Raw genomic sequence first — 5,000 nt, 5'->3', positions numbered from 1 at the left:
CGAAAGGTTGGTGGTTCGAGCCCACCCAGGGACGTTGCGTTTTGCTGAAATGTCCCATGCAATGTTAACTGTTTTGTTATCATGGAACATTGTTTTAGCTCTTCAATTTTGTTTTCGTTAGTGCAAGATCACATATTGAATGTAAAATATTAAAATGTATTTCCCGAGCTGTTTCATTTCGATTGAGGCTTTTCTCCATGTGAAACGCAATGAACATGCATGTTGTAAATACCGCAGGGTTTAACATTTTCTGCGTCTGCGGTCAAATGGCGGTCATAGCCGAAAAGGATTTTCTTCGTGGAATGAGCGTAGTTATGTAATTCTAGTTACAGTGATAGTTTTATTTTAAGTTTTCTTCATACTTGTAAGATCCCGTGTGCTGCGGTCCAGGATATACTCTCGACATTGTTTGTTCTTCTTAGTACTGATGTGCGTTTAATTGATATATTTTCGGCAAGCTAAAGGTGCGCGGTGTATTTTGTCGTTAAATAGTATGACTTTTGTGTGAAGAGATTTTACCGGGTTGCGCTGAATTTGGACATGTGATTCCAGGCATCTAGTCAAAACGTCTTGGTTCAGACATTCATATCACACGTTGAAGCTTGTAGGAAACACGAGATACCTTTCTGTTCGCTGAACGTGAAGGAAGATATTGAACTTTCAAAGTTTATGTGGATTTTGCGTACGTGCATTTCTAGAATTCCATACATAATGAACTTGAACATGATCAGGTTTCATATGAAATACGTGGGAAACATTAGTAAATAAAGTGTTATCAAAAATATGGATTCCTGCTCATTAAAATGGTTCGCGGTCATATTTTCCAAATGCATGCATGAAACAAAAGCTATTAAAGAGTTTTGTTCCGCAGCTGTGTATGTCACCAGATGAACTTTCAACAGTATCAAAAATACGTCATTGTTCGAAGCAGTAACATTTATACCTCAACTATGTATCTATATGTGTCTGTGCAACGCTGTTGATTGATAATTAACGTAACAATTAAAAGTATAACGCCCAACGTGGGGCTCGAACCCACGACCCCGAGATTAAGAGTCTCGTGCTCTACCGACTGAGCTAGCCGGGCTATATTATGCCATATTATGCCACACTAAAGGTGTGCAGAACGACGCGTTGAACTCAATGCGAATCCAACCTGTTTGAACCTTTGCCTACACCAAAAGTAAAACGATACACATAATGGTGTGCATACAAACTGTCTCTGTGGCGCAATTGGTTAGCGCGTTCGGCTGTTAACCGAAAGGTTGGTGGTTCGAGCCCACCCAGGGACGTTCTGTTTTGCTGAAATGTCCCATGCAATGTTAACTGTTTTGTTATCATGGAACATTGTTTTAGCTCTTCAATTTTGTTTTCGTTAGTGCAAGATCACATATTGAATGTAAAATATTAAAATGTATTTCCCGAGCTGTTTCATTTCGATTGAGGCTTTTCTCCATGTGAAACGCAATGAACATGCATGTTGTAAATACCGCAGGGTTTAACATTTTCTGCGTCTGCGGTCAAATGGCGGTCATAGCCGAAAAGGATTTTCTTCGTGGAATGAGCGTAGTTATGTAATTCTAGTTACAGTGATAGTTTTATTTTAAGTTTTCTTCATACTTGTAAGTTCCCGTGTGCTGCGGTCCAGGATATACTCTCGACATTGTTTGCTCTTCTTAGTATTGATGTGCGTTTAATTGACATATTTTCGGCAAGCTAAAAGTGCGCGGTGTATTTTGTCGTTAAAAAGTATGACTTTTGTGTGATGAGATTTTACCGGGTTGCGCTGAATTTGGACATGTGATTCCAGGCATCTAGTCAAAACGTCTTGGTTCAGACATTCATATCACACGTTGAAGCTTGTAGGAAACACGAGATACCTTTCCGTTCGCTTAACGTGAAGGAAAATATTGAACTTTCAAAGTTTATGTGGATTTTGCGTACGTGCATTTCTAGAATTCCCTACATAATGAACTTGAACATGATCAGGTTTCATATGAAATACGTAGCAAACGTTAGTTAATAAAGTGTTATCAAACATGGATTCCTGCTCATTAAAATGGTTCGCGGTCATATTTTCCAAATGCATGCATGAAACAAAATATATTCAAGATTTTTGTTCCGCAGCTGTGTATGTCACCAGATGAACTTTCAACAGTATCAAAAATACGTCATTGTTCGAAGCAGTAACCTTTATATCTCAGCTATGTATCTATATGTGTCTGTGCAACGCTGTTGATTGATAATTAACGTAACAATTAAAAGTATAACGCCCAACGTGGGGCTCGAACCCACGACCCCGAGATTAAGAGTCTCGTGCTCTACCGACTGAGCTAGCCGGGCTATATTATGCCATATTATGCCACACTAAAGGTTTGCAGAACGACGCGTTGAACTCAATGCGAATCCAACCTGTTTGAACCTTTGCCTACACCAAAAGTAAAACGATACACATAATGGTGTGCATACAAACTGTCTCTGTGGCGCAATTGGTTAGCGCGTTCGGCTGTTAACCGAAAGGTTGGTGGTTCGAGCCCACCCAGGGACGTTGCGTTTTGCTGAAATGTCCCATGCAATGTTAACTGTTTTGTTATCATGGAACATTGTTTTAGCTCTTCAATTTTGTTTTCGTTAGTGCAAGATCACATATTGAATGTAAAATATTAAAATGTATTTCCCGAGCTGTTTCATTTCGATTGAGGCTTTTCTCCATGTGAAACGCAATGAACATGCATGTTGTAAATACCGCAGGGTTTAACATTTTCTGCGTCTGCGGTCAAATGGCGGTCATAGCCGAAAAGGATTTTCTTCGTGGAATGAGCGTAGTTATGTAATTCTAGTTACAGTGATAGTTTTATTTTAAGTTTTCTTCATACTTGTAAGATCCCGTGTGCTGCGGTCCAGGATATACTCTCGACATTGTTTGTTCTTCTTAGTACTGATGTGCGTTTAATTGATATATTTTCGGCAAGCTAAAGGTGCGCGGTGTATTTTGTCGTTAAATAGTATGACTTTTGTGTGAAGAGATTTTACCGGGTTGCGCTGAATTTGGACATGTGATTCCAGGCATCTAGTCAAAACGTCTTGGTTCAGACATTCATATCACACGTTGAAGCTTGTAGGAAACACGAGATACCTTTCTGTTCGCTGAACGTGAAGGAAGATATTGAACTTTCAAAGTTTATGTGGATTTTGCGTACGTGCATTTCTAGAATTCCATACATAATGAACTTGAACATGATCAGGTTTCATATGAAATACGTGGGAAACATTAGTAAATAAAGTGTTATCAAAAATATGGATTCCTGCTCATTAAAATGGTTCGCGGTCATATTTTCCAAATGCATGCATGAAACAAAAGCTATTAAAGAGTTTTGTTCCGCAGCTGTGTATGTCACCAGATGAACTTTCAACAGTATCAAAAATACGTCATTGTTCGAAGCAGTAACATTTATACCTCAACTATGTATCTATATGTGTCTGTGCAACGCTGTTGATTGATAATTAACGTAACAATTAAAAGTATACCGCCCAACGTGGGGCTCGAACCCACGACCCCGAGATTAAGAGTCTCGTGCTCTACCGACTGAGCTAGCCGGGCTATATTATGCCATATTATGCCACACTAAAGGTGTGCAGAGCGACGCGTTGAACTCAATGCGAATCCAACCTGTTTGAACCTTTGCCTACACCAAAAGTAAAACCATTCACATAATGGTGTGCATACAAACTGTCTCTGTGGCGCAATTGGTTAGCGCGTTCGGCTGTTAACCGAAAGGTTGGTGGTTCGAGCCCACCCAGGGACGTTGCGTTTTGCTGAAATGTCCCATGCAATGTTAACTGTTTTGTTATCATGGAACATTGTTTTAGCTCTTCAATTTTGTTTTCGTTAGTGCAAGATCACATATTGAATGTAAAATATTAAAATGTATTTCCCGAGCTGTTTCATTTCGATTGAGGCTTTTCTCCATGTGAAACGCAATGAACATGCATGTTGTAAATACCGCAGGGTTTAACATTTTCTGCGTCTGCGGTCAAATGGCGGTCATAGCCGAAAAGGATTTTCTTCGTGGAATGAGCGTAGTTATGTAATTCTAGTTACAGTGATAGTTTTATTTTAAGTTTTCTTCATACTTGTAAGTTCCCGTGTGCTGCGGTCCAGGATATACTCTCGACATTGTTTGCTCTTCTTAGTATTGATGTGCGTTTAATTGACATATTTTCGGCAAGCTAAAAGTGCGCGGTGTATTTTGTCGTTAAAAAGTATGACTTTTGTGTGATGAGATTTTACCGGGTTGCGCTGAATTTGGACATGTGATTCCAGGCATCTAGTCAAAACGTCTTGGTTCAGACATTCATATCACAAGTTGAAGCTTGTAGGAAACACGAGATACCTTTCCGTTCGCTTAACGTGAAGGAAAATATTGAACTTTCAAAGTTTATGTGGATTTTGCGTACGTGCATTTCTAGAATTCCCTACATAATGAACTTGAACATGATCAGGTTTCATATGAAATACGTAGCAAACGTTAGTTAATAAAGTGTTATCAAACATGGATTCCTGCTCATTAAAATGGTTCGCGGTCATATTTTCCAAATGCATGCATGAAACAAAATATATTCAAGATTTTTGTTCCGCAGCTGTGTATGTCACCAGATGAACTTTCAACAGTATCAAAAATACGTCATTGTTCGAAGCAGTAACCTTTATATCTCAGCTATGTATCTATATGTGTCTGTGCAACGCTGTTGATTGATAATTAACGTAACAATTAAAAGTATAACGCCCAACGTGGGGCTCGAACCCACGACCCCGAGATTAAGAGTCTCGTGCTCTACCGACTGAGCTAGCCGGGCTATATTATGCCATATTATGCCACACTAAAGGTTTGCAGAACGACGCGTTGAACTCAATGCGAATCCAACCTGTTTGAACCTTTGCCTACACCAAAAGTAAAACGATACACATAATGGTGTGCATACAAACTGTCTCTGTGGCG

At 39.4% G+C, this 5,000-nt stretch overlaps 9 non-coding genes across 9 annotated transcripts in view; 5 read left to right on the top strand and 4 right to left on the bottom strand.

Annotated features, from left to right (window-relative positions):
• Trnan-guu (transfer RNA asparagine (anticodon GUU)) overlaps positions 1–34 on the top strand; it is a 74-nt gene extending 40 nt beyond the window's left edge. The window contains exon 1 of the tRNA in view: positions 1–34. This exon is cut by the window's left edge and continues 40 nt beyond it. This is a non-coding gene — a tRNA (tRNA-Asn).
• Positions 35–1,014: 980 nt separating this feature from the next.
• Positions 1,015–1,087, bottom strand: Trnak-cuu (transfer RNA lysine (anticodon CUU)). The gene has a single exon. It is a non-coding gene; the product is annotated as a tRNA-Lys (tRNA).
• Positions 1,088–1,218: 131 nt separating this feature from the next.
• Positions 1,219–1,292, top strand: Trnan-guu (transfer RNA asparagine (anticodon GUU)). The gene has a single exon. It is a non-coding gene; the product is annotated as a tRNA-Asn (tRNA).
• Positions 1,293–2,270: 978 nt separating this feature from the next.
• Positions 2,271–2,343, bottom strand: Trnak-cuu (transfer RNA lysine (anticodon CUU)). Its single transcript has one exon. It is a non-coding gene; the product is annotated as a tRNA-Lys (tRNA).
• A 131-nt stretch (positions 2,344–2,474) lies between these two features.
• Positions 2,475–2,548, top strand: Trnan-guu (transfer RNA asparagine (anticodon GUU)). The gene has a single exon. It is a non-coding gene; the product is annotated as a tRNA-Asn (tRNA).
• A 980-nt stretch (positions 2,549–3,528) lies between these two features.
• Positions 3,529–3,601, bottom strand: Trnak-cuu (transfer RNA lysine (anticodon CUU)). Its single transcript has one exon. It is a non-coding gene; the product is annotated as a tRNA-Lys (tRNA).
• A 131-nt stretch (positions 3,602–3,732) lies between these two features.
• Positions 3,733–3,806, top strand: Trnan-guu (transfer RNA asparagine (anticodon GUU)). Its single transcript has one exon. It is a non-coding gene; the product is annotated as a tRNA-Asn (tRNA).
• Positions 3,807–4,784: 978 nt separating this feature from the next.
• Positions 4,785–4,857, bottom strand: Trnak-cuu (transfer RNA lysine (anticodon CUU)). Its single transcript has one exon. It is a non-coding gene; the product is annotated as a tRNA-Lys (tRNA).
• Positions 4,858–4,988: 131 nt separating this feature from the next.
• The window catches only part of Trnan-guu (transfer RNA asparagine (anticodon GUU)), a 74-nt gene continuing 62 nt past the window's right edge, over positions 4,989–5,000 (top strand). The window contains exon 1 of the tRNA in view: positions 4,989–5,000. This exon is cut by the window's right edge and continues 62 nt beyond it. This is a non-coding gene — a tRNA (tRNA-Asn).

This window comes from Mya arenaria, chromosome 2 (assembly GCF_026914265.1).
Source record: "Mya arenaria isolate MELC-2E11 chromosome 2, ASM2691426v1".
In the NCBI taxonomy this organism is placed as follows: domain Eukaryota; kingdom Metazoa; phylum Mollusca; class Bivalvia; order Myida; family Myidae; genus Mya; species Mya arenaria.
Note: the sequence above shows the minus strand (reverse complement) of the source record. Positions and strands in the feature narration are given on the sequence as shown.